The sequence below is a fragment of the Pristiophorus japonicus genome, unplaced genomic scaffold, assembly GCF_044704955.1.
Source record: "Pristiophorus japonicus isolate sPriJap1 unplaced genomic scaffold, sPriJap1.hap1 HAP1_SCAFFOLD_476, whole genome shotgun sequence".
Classification (NCBI taxonomy): Eukaryota; Metazoa; Chordata; class Chondrichthyes; family Pristiophoridae; genus Pristiophorus; species Pristiophorus japonicus.
The window spans coordinates 241,335-260,246 of NW_027254381.1; the positions used below are offsets into that span (position 1 = coordinate 241,335).

General features: G+C 46.9%; 1 protein-coding gene across 9 annotated transcripts in view; it reads right to left on the minus strand.

Annotated features, from left to right (window-relative positions):
• The window catches only part of LOC139252676 (zinc finger protein 239-like), a 111,017-nt gene that overhangs the window by 78,807 nt on the left and 13,298 nt on the right, over positions 1–18,912 (minus strand). For 2 of the 9 annotated variants that reach the window (XR_011591504.1, XR_011591502.1), the window contains exon 3: positions 7,801–8,274. The exons of the other annotated variants lie outside the window; for them this stretch is intronic. The gene's annotated coding sequence lies outside the window, so the exon portion shown is untranslated. Of the gene's footprint in view, positions 1–7,800; positions 8,275–18,912 lie in introns of those variants that run through there. 9 annotated transcript variants of the gene reach the window in all.

Sequence of the window (18,912 nt, forward strand, 5' to 3'; positions counted from 1 at the left end):
GAAGGGGAATGGGAATTGGTGGGGAATCCGTGTCCCCAAATGTTGCCCCTCCCATCTGGTGCAGCAATCCCCTCGGCATGGGAATAGAGACAAGTCCAGACTAAAACTGTGCGCAGTATTCCAGGTGTGGTTTTACCAATGCCCTGTACAGGTGTAGCAGGACTTCCCTACTTTCATACTCCACCCCCCTTGCAATAAAGGCCAGCATTGCATTTGCCTTCCTGATTACTTGCTGTATTTGCATGCTAACTTTTTGAGTTTCATGTAGAAGAACCTCCAGATCCCTCTGTACTACAGCATTTTGCAATAGTCCCCATTTCAATAATTTAGTTTTTTCTTTTTCCTACCAAAGGGGATAACCTGACATTTTACCACATGGTCCATCTGCCAGATTTTTGCCCGTTATAGAAACATTGAAAATAGGTGCAGGAGTAGGCCATTCGGCCCTTCGAGCCTGCACCACCATTCAATGCTTTCTCCCCATACCCCTTGATCCCTTTAGCTGTAAGGGCCACATCTAACCCCCTTTTGAATATATCTAACGAACTGGCCTCAACAACTTTCTGTGGTAGAGAATTCCAGAGGTTCACAATTCTCTGAGTGAAGAAGTTTCTCCTCATCTCAGTCTTAATTGGCTTACCCCTTATCCTTAGACTGTGAGACCTGGTTCTGGACTTCCCCAACATCCGGAACATTCTTCCTGCATCTAACCCGTCCAATCCTGTCAGAATTTTATGTTTCTATGAGATCCACTCTTATTCTTCTAAATTCCAGTGAATATAAGCCGAGTTGATCCAGTCTTTCTTCATATGTCAGTCCTGCCATCCCAGGAATCAGTCTGGTGAACCTTCGCTGCACTCCCTCAATAGCAAGAATGTCCATCCTCAGATTAGGAGACCAAAACTGTACACAATATTCAAGGTGTGGCCTCACCAAGGCCCTGTTCAACTGCAGTAAGACTTCCCTGCTATACTCAAATCCCCTCGCTATGAAGGCCAACATGCCACTTGCCGCCTTCACTGCCTGCTGTACCTGCATGCTAACGTTTAATGACTGATGTACCATGACACCCAGATCTCGATGTACCTCCCCTTTTCCTAATCTGTCACCATTCAGATAATATTCTGCCTTCATGTTTTTGCCACCAAAGTGGATAACCTCACATTTATCTACATCATACTGCATCTGCCATGAATTTGCCCACTCATGCAACCTGTCCAAGCCACCCTGCAGCCTCTTAGCATCCTCCTCACAGCTCACGCTGCCACCCAGCTTAGTGTCATCTGCAAACTTGGAGAGATTACATTCAATTCCTTCGTCTAAATCATTAATGTATATTGTAAATAGCTGAGGTCCCAGCACTGAACCTTGCGGTAACCCACTAGTCACTACCTGCCATTCTGAAAAGGACCCATTTATGCCTACTCTTTGCTTCCTGTCTGCCAAGCAGTTCTCTATTCACGTCAATACATTATCCCCAATACCATGTGCTTTAATTTTGCACACTAATCTCTTTTGTGGGATCTTGTCAAAAGCCTTTTGAAAGTCCAAATACACCACATCCACTGGCTCTCCCTTGTCCACTCCACTAGTTACATCCTCAAAAAATTCTAGAAGATTTGTCAAGCATGATTTCCCTTTCATAAATTCATGCTGACTTGGACCGATCCTGTCACTGCTTTCCAAATGCACTGCTGTTACATCTTTAATCATTGATTCCAACATTTTCCCCACGACTGATGTCAGGCTAACCAGTCTATAATTCTGGTTTCTTGCTCACTTTTTCAAAAAGTGGTATTACACTCGCTACCCTTAAATCCATAGAAACTGATCCAGAGTCGATAGAATGAAGGAAAATGACCACCAATGCATCCACTATTTCTAGGGCCATTTCCTTAAGTACTCTGGGATGCAGTCTATCAGGCCCTGGGGATTTATCGGCCTTCAATCCCATAAATTTCCGTAACACAATTTCCTGACTAATCAGGATTTCCTTCAGTTCCCCCTTCTCGCTAGACCCTTGGTCCCCTAATATTTCTGAAAGGTTATTTGTGTCTTCCTTAGTGAAGACAGAACCAAAGTATTTGTTCAATTGGCCTGCCATTTCTTTGTTCCACATTATAAATTTACCTGATTCTGACTGCAAGCGACCTATATTTGTTTTCACTTATCTAGTTCTCTTCACATATCTATAGAAGCTTTTGCAGTCAGTTTTTATGTTTCCTGCAAGCTTCCTCTCACACTCTATTTTTGCTCTCAGATGTTGCCTGACCTGCTGAGATTTCCAACAGTTTGTTATTATTTCAGATTTCAGCATCTGCAGTATTTTGCTTTTGTATTAAGAAAGACTTGCATTGATATAGCGCCTTTCATGTCCACCAAACGTCTCAAATGCTTTACAGCCAATGAAGTACTTTTGGAGTGTAGTCACTGTTGTAATGTGGGAAACGCGGCAGCCAATTTGAACACAGCAAGCTCCCACAAACAGCAATGTGATAAATGACCGGATACCCTGTCCATGTTATATTAGAAGATCGGGATATGTTATGGCAGATCGGGGCCATAAAATGAGCAGCGTGCGGCCCAGGGAGCAGCGCGAGCTGTGAAGGCAACAAAGAGTGATGTCATCAAGGTCCAGGTTGATGATTGGAAGGTGGGTCGGTGCAGCAGGAGCAGCGAGGTCAGGGCGAAGAAGCGGCGAGAGACTGTGGAGGGACGTGATTGGGGCCCAGGAGAGGTGTGAGTTCGGGGCCAGGGGCCCAGAGGCAGCACGGGCCAGCCCACACTGCGATATGTGTGTGCACTAGGTCCATGCAGCAGAGCTGGTCTCCAGTCGTCCTGGTTAATCCTTGCCACTGGACCAAGACCTAGCTCTGTCAAGCCCATGTGGTGGCTGGTGTGCAACGGCCACCACACATTAAAAAAATCTATGCAGAGGCATCTTCCACCCTTCAGGATGTAGTTCGGGACCTGGAATATTAGGTGCTTTATTGTAACACCTGTTTACTCATCCTATTTTGGCATGGAAGCAAGTCATCCTCATTTTGAGGGACTGCCTATGATGATGATTTCCCCCTCCTAATTAAACCCTTTGTCCTCCTCTACTGGATTCTAAATTTCTCCCAGTCCTCAGGTTTGCTACTTTTTCTGTCCAATTTATATGCCTCTTCTTTGGATTTAACACTATCCCTAATTTCCCTTGTTAGCATGGTTGAGCCATCTTCCCGATTTTTTTACGCCAGAGAGGGATGTACAATTGTTGAAGTTCATCCATGTGATCTTTAAATGTCTGCCATTGCCAAGCCACCATCAGCACTTTAAGTATCATTCGCCAGTCTATCCGCCAATTCACGTCTCATACCATCGAAGGTACCTTTCTTTAAGTTCAGGACCCTAGTCTCTGATTTAACTGTGTCACTCTCCATCTTAAGGAATAATTTTACCATATTATGGTCACTCTTCCCCAAGGGGCCTCGCACAACAAGATTGCTAATTAATCCTCTCTCATTACACAACATCCAGTCTAGGATGGCCAGCTCTCTAGTTGGCTCCTTTGCATACTGGTCGAGAAAACCATCCCTTTTACACTCCAGGCAATGCTCCTCCACCGTATTGCTACCAGTTTGGTTAGCCCAATCTATATGTAGATTAAAGTCACCCATGATAACTGCCGTACCTTTATTGCACGCATCCCTAATTTCCTGTTTGATGCCATCCCCAAACTCACTACTATTGTTTGGTGATCTGTACACAACTCCCACTCGCATTTTCTGCCCTTTGGTGTTCCGCAGTTGTACCCGTACAGATTACACATCATCCAAGCTAATGTCCTTCCTTACTATTGCATTTATCTCCTCCTTAACCAGTAACACTACACCATCTACTTTTCCTTTCTGTCTATCCTTCCTGAATACTGAATACCCCTGGATGTTGAGTTCCCAGCTTTGGTCACCCTGCAGCCATGTCTCCGTAATCCCAATTACATTATATCCGTTAACAGCTATCTGCGCCTTATTATGAATGCTCCTCACATTGAGACACAGATCCTTCAGGCTTGTGTTTTTAACACTCTTGATTCTTTTAGAATTATGTTGTAATGTGGCCTTTTTTGATTTTTGCCTTTGATGTCTCTGCCCTCCACTTTTCCTTATCTCCTTTTGCTTCTGCCGCCATTTTACTCTGTCTCCCTGCATAGATTCCCATCCCCCTGCCGTATTAGTTTAAACCCTCCCCAACAGCACTTGCAAACATTGGTTCCGGTCCTGCCAGGTGCAGACCGTTTGTACTGAGCAAGCTCACAAGTGACTGCAGGGGTTGGAATCTACTGTTGTTGATGCTGTTAACAAAATGGAGACAGATGCGAAAGACAGAAAGGAGATGAGTAAAGGTGGAGGGCTGAGAAACTCAAGGCAAAAAAAAAAGGGCCACTTTGCAGCAGAATTCTAAAGAGTCTAAGTGTGTTAAAAAGGCAAGCCTGAAGGCTCCGTGCCTCAATGCAAGGAGTATTCGGAATAAGGTGGACGAATTAACTGTGCAGATAGCAGTTAACGGATACGATGTGGTTGGCATCACGGAGACAAGGCTCCAGGGTGACCAAGGCTGGGAACTCAACATCCAAGGGTATTCAACATTTAGGAAGGATAGACAGAAAGGAAAAGGAGGCGGGGTGGCGTTGCTGGTTAAATAGGAAATTAATGCAATTGTAAGGAAAGACATTAGCTTGGATGATGTGGAATCGGTATGGGTGGAGCTACGGAATACCAAAGGGCAAAAAACATTAGTGGGAGTTGTGTACAGACCTCCAAACAGTAGTAGTGATGTTGGGGAGGGCATCAAACAGGAAATTAGGGTTGCATGCAATAAAGGTGCAGCAGTTATCATGGGTGACTTTAATATGGACATAGATTGGGCTAACCAAACTGGAAGCAATACGGTGGAGGAGGATTTCCTGGAGTGCATAAGGGATGGTTTTCTAGACCAATATGTCGAGGAACCAACAAGGGGGGAGGCCATCTTAGACTGGGTGTTGTGTAATGAGAGAGGATTAATTAGCAATCTTGTTGTGCGAGGCCCCTTGGGGAAGAGTCACCATAATATGGTGGAATTCTACATTCGGATGGAGAATGAAACAGTTAATTCAGAGACCATGGTCCAGAACTTAAAGAAGGGTAACTTTGAAGGTATGAGGCGTGAATTGACTCGGATAGATTGGCGAATGATACTTCAGGGGTTGACAGTGGATGCGCAATGGCAGACATTTAGAGACCGCATGGATGAACTACAACAATTGTACATCCCTCTCTAGCGTAAAAATAAAAAAGGGAAGGTGGCTCAACCGTGGCTATCAAGGCAAATCAGGGATAGTATTAAAGCCAAGGAAGTGGCATACAAATTGTCCAGAAAAAGCAGCGAACCCGGGGACTGGGAGAAATTTAGAACTCAGCAGAGGAGGACAAAGGGTTTGATTAGAGCAGGGAAAATAGAGTACAAGAGGAAGCTTGCAGGAACATTAAGACGGACTGCAAAAGCTTCTATAGATATGTAAAGTGAAAAAGGTTAGTAAAGAGAAACGTAGGTCCCCTGCAGTCAGAATCAGGGGAAGTCATAACTGGGAACAAAGAAATGGCAGACCAATTGAACAAGTACTTTGGTTCGGTATTCACTAAGGAGGACACAAACAACCTTCCGGATATAAAAGGGATCAGAGGGTCTAGTTAGAAGGAGGAACTGAGGGAAATCCTTATTAGCCGGGAAATTGTGTTGGGGAAATTGATGGGATTGAAGGCCGATAAATCCCCAGGGCCTGATGATCTGCATCCCAGAGTACTTAAGGAGGTGGCCTTGGAAATAGCGGATGCATTGACAAGTCATTTTCCAACATTCCATACACTCTGGATCAGTTCCTATGGAGTGGAGGGTAGCTAATGTAACCCCACTTTTTAAAAAAGGAGGGAGAGAAAACAGGGAATTATAGACCGGTCAGCCTGACATCGGTAGTGGGTAAAATGATGGAATCAATTATTAAGGATGTCATAGCAGCGCATTTGGAAAGAGGTGACATGATAGGTCCAAGTCAGCATGGATTTGTGAAAGGGAAATCATGCTTGACAAATCTTCTGGAATTTTTGGCGGATGGTTCCAGTAGAGTGGACAAGGGAGAACCAGTTGATGTGGTATATTTGGACTTTCAGAAGGTTTTCGACAAGGTCCCACACAAGAGATTAATGTGCAAAGTTAAAGCACATGGGATTGGGGGTAGTGTGCTGACGTGGATTGAGAACTGGTTGTCAGACAGGAAGCAAAGAGTAGGAGTAAACGGGTACTTTTCAGAATGGCAGGCAGTGACTAGTGGGGTGCCGCAAGGTTCTGTGCTGGAGCCCCAGCTGTTTACATTGTACATTTATGATTTAGACGAGGGGATTAAATGTAGTATCTCCAAATTTGCGGATGACACTAAGTTGGGTGGCAGTGTGAGCTGCGAGGAGGATGCTATGAGGCTGCAGTGACTTGGATAGGCTAGGTGAGTGGGCAAATGCATGGCAGATGAAGTATAATGTAGATAAATGTCAGGTTATCCACTTTGGTGGTAAAAACAGAGACAGATTATTATCTGAATGGTAACAGATTAGGAAAAGGGGAGGTGCAACGAGACCTGGGTGTCATGGTAGATCAGTCATTGAAGGTTGGCATGCAGGCGGTTAAGAAAGCAAATGGCATGTTGGCCTTCATAGCGAGGGGATTTGAGTACAGTGGCAGGGGGGTATTACCAGAGTTGTACAGGGCCTTGGTGAGGCCACACCTGGAGTATTGTGTACAGTTTTGGTCTCCTAACTTGAGGAAGGACATTCTTGCTATTGAGGGAGTACAGCAAAGTTTCACCAGACTGATTCCCAGGATGGCAGGACTGACATATCAAGAAAGACTGAATCAACTGGGCTTGTATTCACTGGAGTTCAGAAGAATGAGAGGGGATCTCATAAAAATGTTTAAAATTCTGACGGGTTTAGACAGGTTCGATGCAGGAAGAATGTTCCCAATGTTGGGGAAGTCCAGAACTAGGGGTCACAGACTAAGGATCAGGGGTAAGCCATTTAGGACCGAGATGAGGAGAAACTTCTTCACCCAGAGAGTGGTGAACCTGTGGAATTCTCTACCACAGAAGTTGTTGAGGCCAATTCACTAAATATATTCAAAAAGGAGTTAGATGTAGTCCTTACTACTAGGGGGACCAAGGGGTATGGCGAGAAAGCAGAAATGGGCTACTGAAGTTGCATGTTCAGCCATGAACTCATTGAATGGGGGTGCAGGCTAGAAGGGCCGAATGGCCTACTCCTGCACCTATTTTCTATGTTTCTTTGTTAATCACATCCTAATTGAATCGTGTTCATTCTGTCAGTTGGGGATTGCTTCTGCTGATGTTAATAACCCCTATAACTAGGCTAGAGTTTAATATTTTGTTATTTCAAATAACAGAGTGTGTCAATATTTGATGACTCCAAAATAAGAAGAGACTAATTGACATCCTGTTACTGACTGCTCCATTTTGGGCCTTTTCTCCTCTCTAACTCTGGATTATTTTAGTTCTTATACCTTCGGTTACTCTCAGGGGCAAGTCTCAGTTTCCCATACCATCCAGAGTTGATCTCCTCGCCTTGGTATCCAGGGAAGGTGTTGATAACATGCCCAGGATCACAAAACATAAAACCCAGTCTGTTAATCACCTTTAGATACTGGACTTTGCGTGTGCCCCACAGCTTCTCTCTCACCTTCGATGTGTGAATGGAGCATCACGCCTGCAAACCTGGTTTCAATTTGTATTTGAATCCACTCAGCAAACAGATTTTTTAAAATACGTACATGTAAACCGATCACATCAAATAATTGGCAAAGATTTAGAGTCAACAAGATGAATAAGTAAACACATTACGGCCCAATAAACCAGCTCTATATTCACAGGAGAAAGTCTGTTATCTAATGCCTCGAACGTCCGTTGGTGAGATGAGCGACTGAATCACTTTACATGTACAACAGCATCCATTCCCACTGTCCCCACATTTACAGTGTTGAGTCAGGTGGGTACACGAGTCTCACAGGCTAAACGATTGGTTGAAGGTGTATCCACACACAGAACATGTGTCCTGTTTCTCCCCGCTGTGATTGGTGTTTTTACAAAGGCTGATGAGAAGGTGATCCTGATCAATCCGGGAATCTGTCAAATCTTGACGCGATGTTTGGATTGAGTTTCCCAGCTGCAGATCCTCCCCTTCTAATATCCTGCAAATAAATGGTGGTTACAAACATTGTTACTTTAAATACAGGATAGAAATTCAGAACAATTCTAGATTCTACAGAACATTCTGTCCCCTCCTGTCCCCCCTAAGCTGTAAATTCCTTATTCTCGACACTCACCCTCCATCCTCACTGTCTAAATTCAACATTCCTTTCATCGTCCGAGATTTATTATCTCCAGAAAATGCTGAATCTGGCTGGGTGCAATTCCACAGACATTAGTTAACCTCTAGTGCCTCACGGTCAGTCGACTCAGTAAGTGCCAGCAGGATTTCCACTATGGTAGGCATCACAGCCTCAAATCCTGTCCTCAAATGACATCCACACACTTCCCAGTTCAGCTCACTGGATCGGTATGAAAAGTAGGGACACTGGCTGATTTTTAACTCATATTTAGCCCAGTGGTACTGAGGACAATTATAACCCCTGAACTGCTGCCTTGGCTGAGATCAACTCACAGCCCAGATCATGGATTGAACTTGGGAACTTCCCAGTCAGTATTGCAGTGTTCTAAAATTTGGGGGGTTGGGGAGTATTAGAACAGAATATTTTGAAACAAATTTGACTCCACCTTTAACCAACACTTTCGTCACAGTGTGCACTTCTGAAATCTTTCCAAATTATACACTTGAATCAGCAAAAACAGTGAGACATTTTAGAAAGGCTCAAGTCAATGAAATAGACAGCTTTACAGTCACTGCACAGTACAGAAAGGAGCGACTGTTGATGGGAGCTCTGTTAGTGAAGTCCTCCAACACCGCAAGATAAACTGGACTGTCCCTTTAAATATAATGAGGCAGAGAAAGGGGAGTCCCTGTCCCTGTAAATATCTGCCCCATTCCCCCAGGCAGTGGGGGGAGGAACAGCGCATGGTCTCTTTATATCCTGATCCACCAACCACTGGATGGGCTAAAGATCATAGAATGTTGATCGCACTATATATATATATTGTGTGTGTATACAAAGCACATCATTTTTAATGTTTGTTAGTCAATTCCAGAGATAAATTATCTTCACCAATTATTTTCCAGCATTTTATTTCCATTTTGTTTGCAATGCAATTGCAGACTGTTTAATACCTTTACCATTTATTGATAACCCATTGTCTTGTGTGCTCTTGTTTAGAAAGTGATGTCACACTGAGCATTCTGTTACCAAGGTGACCATGTCTGTCCACAGTATTCAGTGGGAAAGGGGATTAAATCACACTGGGGATAATGAGCAGCTCCCCACCAGTCTCCGAGCTTTATTGTCCAGTGATCACCTCACCATCACACAGAAGCTCCTGAGATTTACCTCCAGTGTATGATAATTGGTAGAAGTGATGGTCAAAATGAAATTGTATGTGTGAAATAGGAGTTGGGGTGAAGGAGGGGTTGCTGTGAGGGGGTTAGAGTTGGGGTGAAGGAGGGGTTGGGGTGAGGGGGGGGGGTTTGAGAGTTGGGGTGAAGGAGGGGTTAGGGTGAGGGGGTTGGAGAGTCGGGGTGAAGGATGGGTTAGGGTGAGGGGGGTTTGAGAGTAGGGGTGAAGGTGGGGTTGGGGTTAGGAATTGGGGAGTAGGGGTGGCTGGTGTGCAACCACACGTTAAAAAAATACAAGCACAGGCATCTTCCACCCTTCAGGGTATAGTTCGGGTTCCGGAATATTAGGTCCTTCATTGGCGGCACAGGGGAGCCCTGGAACCGGCGGGGTGACTTTCTGAACACCCGGGCTAGGCCTCAGGCCCGAAACAAAAACCTACGTCTCCGGCGTTTGCCCCAAGCGGGGTCCCCGGGGGGCAGCAGCGGGGCTTCTCCCGGTGACAGGCCCCCGGCACCGGCCGCCATCTTGGGGCAGAATCTGCTGAGGGGTAATGACGTCACGTTGCTGCAGGCCGCTGATTGGTTGGTGAGTCGGACAGGCTTTGTCCCTCCGCGGGCTGACAAACTGTCCATTGCTGGAATCACATCTTGTATTTATATAGCGCCCTTTAACAGAGCAACACGTCCCAAGGGCTTCACAGCAGCATTACAGACACAACACATACATTTAACACCCAGACACAAAAGGAGAAATTAAGGCAGATGTCCAACAACTTGTTTAAAGGGGCAGGTTTTAAGGAGCGTGTTAAAGGAGGAAAGAGAGGGAGAGGTTTAGGGAGGGAGTTCCCGAGCTTGGGGCCCAGGCAGCTGAGGGCACGGCCACCGCTGGTGGAGCGATTATAATGAGGGATGTTCAAGAGGGCAGAATTTGGGGAGCGCAGACGTCTCGTGGGGTTGTGAGGCTGAGAAAGAGCGATTTGTAAACTGGGATGAGAATTTTGAAATCGAGAGTTGTTTAACCGGGAGCCAATGTTGGTCAGCGAGCACAGGGGTGGTGGGTGATCGTGACTTGGTGCGAGTTAGGATGGGCTGCTGAGTTTTGGATGACCTCAAGTTTCTGTCGTGTAGAATGTGGGAGGACAGGAGTGAGTTGGAATAGTCAAGTCTAGAGGTAACAAAGGCATGGATGAGGGTTTCAGCAGCAGAAGAGCTGAAGCAGGGCCTGAGTGGGCAATGTTACGGAGGTGAAAAAAGGCAATTTTAGTTATACTGCAGATATGTGGCTCAACTCATTTCAGGGTCAAATATGACATTGAGGTTGTGAACAGTCTTGTTCATTTTCAGATTCATGCTCAGGAGAGGGATGGAGTCAGTGGTTAGGGAACGCAGTTTGTGACGGGGGCCAAACATAATGGCTTCGGTCTTTCCAATATTTGGCGAAAATTTCTGCTCATCTGATTCTGGATAACGGACAAACAATCTAATTTATAATTACTTTCTTTAATTAGTGACTAAATGAGATAAAACCAATAAATAATAAAACTAAAATCGTAAAAAAGAATGAATTAACGAATCAATTTAAAACAGAAAAAGCTGGAAATCTCAGCGGGTCAGGCAGCATCAGTGGAGAGAAGCAGAGCCAACGTTTCGGGTCTGTGACCCTTCGTCAGAACTGGCAAAAGTTTCAAATGTAACAGATTGTTAAGGAAGTGCTGGGGCCCTGAAAGGGGGAGGGGAGGAAAGAACAAAAGGGAATATCTGTGATCGGGTGGGAGGCAGAAGTGGTTTAAGAGACAAAAGCGATGATGGGCCAAACTGATAAAGTAATGGCACAAGTTAGGAAACAAAAGGTGAGTCTAGATAGGGTGTGAATGCCTGAATAATTACCAGCTGTCATGGGAAACTGGGAGAAGTTTGTAAAAATAAAAGGGAGGAAAGGGAACAAAATATGGGCAGAGATTATGGTCTGAAATTGTTGAACTTGATGTTGAGTCCGGAAGGCTGTAAAGTGCCTAATCGAAAGATGGGGTACTGTTCCTTGGGCTTGCGTTGAGCTGCACTGGAACAGTGTAGGACACCAAGGACAGAGAGGTCAGAGTGGGAGTGGGGAATTAAAGTGACAGGAGACCGGAAGCTCAGGGTCACACTCGCAGACTGAACGGAGGTGTTCCACAAAGTGCTCACCCAATCTGCATTTGGTCTCCCCAATATACAGGAGACCACATCGTGAACAGCGAATACAGTTTTTGAGGTTGTAACTAGTAGGTTAGATAAGGGAGAATCAGTGGATGGGGTGTATTTGGATTTACTGAAGGCATTTGATAAGGTGCCACACAAGAGGTTATTGAACAAAATGAGGACCCATGCGATTGTGGGTAAAATACTAGCATGGATTGAAGATTGGTTAACGGAGAGAAAACGGAGGATAGGAATAAACGGGTCATTTTCAGATTGGCAGGCTGTAACTAGTGGGGTACCGCAAGGATCAGTGCTTGGGCCCCAGCTATTCACAATCTATATCAATGATTTGGATTAAGGGACCCAATGTAACTGTCGCAGGAGAGAGAGTGGAGAGCACCAGTTCAAACTGTCACAGGAGAATCCTTCGTGCCCCGGTAACTGCCCCCAAAGGAAGTGGAGTGTGGGAAATTGCACTCCGCTTCCATTGAGGGGTGGTAAGGCCAATTCTGCGGCGAGAGCAGGACTTCCACGCCGGGGGCTAAAACTCCTGGCCCCAGAAGGTTACTGCCCCCAAGATGGAAGCCTGTGCGGGGAAGCAGAGGGAAGATGAAGGAGACGGGAGCGGGGGATGGAGGGGAGAGTAGTGGAGGTAGGGAGGGGGCGGGGGCGGAGAAACCCAGGGCGGGGGACAGGAGGGGCCACATTGCAGCGAAGGTCTGGGGGGGCGAAGTGTGTTGGAGGGGCTGGCTGGGGGCTCTGTGCCTCGGTGCGGGGAGTGTTCAGAGTGGTGTGGACGGGTTGACTGTGCAGATGGCGGTTGGTGGATGTGATGTGGTTGGCGTCGCGGGGGCGTGGCTCCGGGGTGACCAGGGCTGGGGGCTCGACATCCGCGGGTGTTCGGCATTTGGGAAGGATTCTGACGGGACGGGGCGGGTTGGTGTTCCCGGTGTTGGGTGGGTCCACAACTGTTTACAATATACATAGGTGACCTAGAAGAGGGGACAGAGTGTAGTGCAACAAAATTTGCAGATGAGTGGGAAAGCGGGTTGTGTTGAGGACTTAGAGACTGCAAGGAGATTTGGACAGGTTAAGCGAATGGGCGAAGGTTTGGCAGATGGAATACAATGTCGGAAAGTGTGAGGTCATCCACCTTGGGAAAAAAAAACAGTAAAAGGGAATATTATTTGAATGGTGAGAAATTACAACATGCTGAGATGCAGAGGGACCTGGGGGTCCTTGTGCATGAAACTTAATCCCAAAAAGTTAGTTTGCAGGTGCAGCAGGTAATCAGGAAGGCAAATGGAATGTTTGCCTTCATTGCGAGGGGGATGGAGTGCAAAAGCAGGGAGGTCCTGCTGCAACTGTACAGGGTATTGGTGAGGCCGCACCTGGAGTACTGCGTGCAGTTTTGGTCACCTTACTTAAGGAAGGATATACTAGCTTTGGAAGGGGTACAGAGACGATTCACTAGGCTGATTCCAGAAATGAGGGGGTTACCTTATGATGATAGATTGAGTAGACTGGGTCTTTACTCGTTGGAGTTCAGAAGGATGAGGGGTGATAGAAACATAGAAAATAGGTGCAGGAGTAGGCCATTCAGCCCTTCTAGCCTGCACCGCCATTCAATGAGTTCATGGCTGAACATGAAACTTCAGTACCCCCTTCCTGCTTTCTCGCCATAACCCTTGATCCCCCGAGTAGTAAGGACTTCATCTAACTCCCTTTTGAATATATTTAGTGAATTGGCCTCAACTACTTTCTGTGCTAGAGAATTCCACAGGTTCACCACTCTCTGGGTGAAGAAGTTTCTCCTCATCTCGGTCCTAAATGGCTTACCCCTTATCCTCAGACTGTGATCCCTGGTTCTGGACTTCCCCAACATTGGGAACATTCTTCCTGCATCTAACCTGTCTAAACCCGTCAGAATTTTAAACGTTTCTATGAGGTCCCCTTTCATTCTTCTGAACTCCAGTGAATACAAGCCCAGTTGATCCAGTCTTTCTTGATAGGTCAGTCCCACCATCCCGGGAATCAGTCTGGTGAATCTTCGCTGCACTCCCTCAATAGCAAGAATGTCCTTCCTCAAGTTAGGAGACCAAAACTGTACACAATACTCCAGGTGTGGCCTCACCAAGGCCCTGTACAACTGTAGCAACACCTCCCTGCCCCTGTATTCAAATCCCCTTGCTATGAAGGCCAACATGCCATTTGCTTTCTTAACCGCCTGCTGTACCTGCATGCCAACCTTCAATGACTGATGTACCATGATACCCAGGTCTCGTTGCACCTTCCCTTTTCCTAATCTGTCACCATTCAGATAATAGTCTGTCTCTCTGTTTTTACCACCAAAGTGGATAACTTCACATTTATCCACATTATACTTCATCTGCCATGCATTTGCCCACTCACCTAACCTATCCAAGTCACTCTGCAGCCTAATAGCATCCTCCTCGCAGCTCACACTGCCACCCAACTTAGTGTCATCCGCAAATTTGGAGATACTGCATTTAATCCCCTCGTCTAAATCATTAATGTACAATGTAAACAGCTGGGGCCCCAGCACAGAACCTTGCGGCACCCCACTAGTCACTGCCTGCCATTCTGAAAAGTACCCATTTACTCCTACTCTTTGCTTCCTGTCTGACAACCAGTTCTCAATCCACGTCAGCACACTACCCCCAATCCCATGTGCTTTAACTTTGCACATTAATCTCTTGTGTGGGACCTTGTCGAAAGCCTTCTGAAAGTCCAAATATACCACATCAACTGGTTCTCCTTTGTCCACTTTACTGGAAACATCCTCAAAAAATTCCAGAAGATTTGTCAAGCATGATTTCCCTTTCACAAATCCATGCTGACTTGGACCTATCATGTCACCATTTTCCAGATGCACTGCTATGACATCCTTAATAATTGATTCCATCATTTTACCCACTACTGAGGTCAGGCTGACCGGTCTATAATTCCCTGTTTTCTCTCTCCCTCCTTTTTTAAAAAGTGGGGTTACATTGGCTACCCTCCACTTCATAGGAACTGATCCAGAGTCAATGGAATGTTGGAAAATGACTGTCAATGCATCCGCTATTTCCAAGGCCACCTCCTTAAGTACTCTGGGATGCAGTCCATCAGGCCCTGGGGATTTATCGGCCTTCAATCCCATCAATTTCCCCAACACAATTTCCCGACTAATAAAGATTTCCCTCAGTTCCTCCTCCTTACTAGACCCTCTGACCCCTTTTATATCCGGAAGGTTGTTTGTGTCCTCCTTAGTGAATACCGAACCAAAGTACTTGTTCAATTGGTCTGCCATTTCTTTGTTCCCCGTTATGACTTCCCCTGATTCTGACTGCATCGGACCTACGTTTGTCTTTACTAACCTTTTTCTCTTTACATACCTATAGAAACTTTTGCAATCCACCTTAATGTTCCCTGCAAGCTTCTTCTCGTACTCCATTTTCCCTGCCCTAATCAAACCCTTTGTCCTCCTCTGCTGAGTTCTAAATTTCTCCCAGTCCCCAGGTTCGTTGCTATTTCTGGCCAATTTGTATGCCACTTCCTTGGCTTTAATACTATCCCTGATTTCCCTAGATAGCCACGGTTGAGCCACCTTCCCTTTTTTATTTTTACGCCAGACAGGAATGTACAATTGTTGTAATTCATCCATGCAGTCTCTAAATGTCTGCCATTGCCCATCCACAGTCAACCCCCTAAGTATCATTCGCCAATCTATCCTAGCCAATTCACGCCTCATACCTTCAAAGTTAGCCTTCTTTAAGTTCTAGACCATGGTCTCTGAATTAACTGTTTCATTCTCCATCCTAATGCAGAATTCCACCATATTATGGTCACTCTTCCCCAAGGGGCCTCGCACAATGAGATTGCTAATTAATCCTCTCTCATTACACAACACCCAGTCTAAGATGGCCTCCCCCCGAGTTGGTTCCTCAACATATTGGTCTAGAAAACCATCCCTTATGCACTCCAGGAAATCCTCCTCCACCGTATTGCTTCCAGTTTGGCTAGCCCAATCTATGTGCATATTAAAGTCACCCATTATAACTGCTACACCTTTATTGCATGCACCCCTAATTTCCTGTTTGATGCCCTCTCCAACATCCCTATTACTGTTTGGAGGTCTGTACACAACTCCTACTAACGTTTTTTGCCCTTTGGTGTTCTGCAGCTCTACCCATATAGATTCCACATCATCCAAGCTAATGTCTTTCCTAACTATTGCATTAATCTCCTCTTTAACCAACAATGCTACCCCACCTCCTTTTCCTTTTATTCTATCCTTCCTGAATGTTGAATACCCCTGAATGTTGAGTTCCCAGCCCTGATCATCCTGGAGCCACGTCTCCGTAATCCCAATCACATCATATTTATTAACATCTAATTGCACAATTAATTCATCCACCTTATTGCGGATACTCCTTGCATTAAGACACAAAGCCTTCAGGCTTGTTTTTTTAACACCCTTTGTCCTTTTAGAATTTTGCTGTACAGTGGCCCTTTTTGTTCTTTGCCTTGGGTTTCTCCGCCCTCCACTTTTCCTCATCTCCTTTCTGTCTTTTGCTTTTGCCTCCGTTTTGTTTCCCTCTGTCTCCCTGCATTGGTTCCCATCCCCCTGCCATATTAGTTTAAATCCTCCCCAACAGCACTAGCAAACACTCCCCCTAGGACATTGGTTCCGGTCCTGCCCAGGTGCAGACCGTCCGGTTTGTACTGGTCTCACCTCCCCCAGAACCGGTCCCAATGCCCCAGGAATTTGAATCCCTCCCTGCTGCACCACTGCTCAAGCCACGTATTCATCTGCGCTATCCTGCGATTCCTACTCTGACTATCACGTGGCACTGGTAGCAATCCCGAGATTACTACTTTTTAGGTCCTACTTTTTAATTTAGCTCCTAGCTCCTTAAATTCTTTTCGTAGGACCTCATCCCTTTTTTTACCTATGTCGTTGGTACCAATGTGCACTACGACAACTAGCTGTTCTCCCTCCCATTTCAGAATGTCCTGCACCCGCTCCGAGACATCCTTGACCCTTGCACCAGGGAGGCAACATACCATCCTGGAGTCTCGGTCGCGGCCGCAGAAACGCCTATCTATTCCCCTCACCATTGAATCCCCTATCACTATTGCTGTCCCACTCTTTTTCTTGCCCTCCTGTGCAGCAGAGCCAGCCACAGTGCCATGAACTTGGCTGCTGCTGCCCTCCCCTGATGAGTCATCCCCCTCAACAGTACTCAAAACAGTGTATCTGTTTTGCAGGGGGATGACCACAGGGGACCCCTGCACTACTTTCCTTGCACTACACTTCCTGCTGGTCTTCCATTCCCTAGCTGGCTGTGGACCCTTTCCCTGCGGTAAGACCAACTCACTACACGTGATACTCACGTCATTCTCAGCATCGTGGATGCTCCAGAGCGAATCCACCCTCAGCTCCAACTCCGCAACACGGACAGTCAGGAGCTGGAGGTGGATACACTTCCTGCACACGTAGTCGTCAGGGACACCGGAAGTGTCCCTGAGTTCCCACATGGTACAGGAGGAGCATAACACCCGACCGAGCTCTCCTGCCATGACTTAACCCTTAGATACACTTAAATTGGCAACAACAATGTTAAAAGTTACTGACTAATATGAGAAGAAAAAGAAAAACTACTCACCAATCACTTACCCCCTAGGCTGTGACGTCACCTTTGTTTCTTTCTTTGCCTTCTCCCTGTAGCTGCACCGGTACGCCTCTCGCCGACCCCGGACTCGCGCTGCTCTGAGCTCCCGCCTCCTCGACTGACTGCTCGAAGTGCTCAACTCCCGCTGGCCTTTAAAGGCCTCTCGCTGACCCCGGACTCGCGCTGCTCCGAGCTCCCGCCTCCTCGACTGACTGCTCGAACTGCCTGACTCCCGCTGGCCTTTATAGGCCTCTCGCCGACCCCGGACTCGCGCTGCTCCGAGCTCCCGCCTCCTCAACTGACTGCTCGAACTGCTCGACTCCCGCTGGCCTTTATAGGCCTCTCGCCGACCCCAGACTCGCGCTGCTCCGAGCTCCCGGCTCCTCGACTGACTGCTCGAACTGCTCGACTCCCGCTGGCCTTTATAGGCCTCTCGCCGACCCCGGACTCGCGCTGCTCCGAGCTCCCGCCTCCTCGACTGACTGGGATAGACAAGATAGTGGCAGAGAGGTTGTTTCCGCTGGTAAGGGAGACTAGAACTAGGGGGCACAACCTCAAAATACGGAGGAGCCAATTTAAAACCGAGTTGAGAAAGAATTTCTTCTCCCAGAGAGTTGTGAATCTGTGGAATTCTCTGCCCAAGGAAGCAGTTGAGGCTAGCTCATTGAATGTTTTCAAGTCAAAGATAGATAGATTTTTAACCAATAAGGGAATTAAGGGTTACGGGGAGAGGGCGGGTAAGTGGAGCCGAGTCCACGTCCAGATCAACCATGATCTTATTGAATGGCGGAGCAGGCTCGAGGGGCTAGATGGCCTACTCCTGTTCCTAATTCTTTGTTCTTATGTCCGGAGCCGGGGGGTGGGCTGTTTGGGGCTGGGATTGGGAGAGACTTCTTCACTCGGGGAGTTGTTGGCCTGTGGGGTTCCCTGCCGCGGAGAGTTGTTGGTGCCAATTCATTAGATGTGTTCGGGAGGGAGTTGGATGTGGTCCTTTCGTCTGGGGGGGGGGTCGGGGGAGGTGTGGAGGTGGGGGGGGGGAGTTTCTGGGGTGAGTGATCAGCCATGATCTTGTTGAATGGCGGTGCAGGCTCGAAGGGCCGAATGGCCTACTCCTGCACCTATTGTCTATGTTTCTATGTAACACAGGTTGAACCTCTCCAGTCCGGCACCCTCGGAACCTGACCGGTGCCGGACCAGAGAATTTTCCAGACCACGGGAGATTACACAGACCCCCAGATTTTAAAATCCCATTGTCAGTAATGTTTCCGGACAGGTTTCTGCTCCATTCACTGCAATCCACGTCAGAGTCCAGTTAACACGAGGTGCCATGCAGCTGTTGCACACAGTGTGTCCCGGGGGGAGGGCACTTTGTCTCCTGTGTCCCGGGGGGGGAAATGATATGTCCTGTGTCCCAGGAGTTGGGGGGGGGGGGGTGGGGGCACTGTGTCCTGTAGCCCACTGCGCAG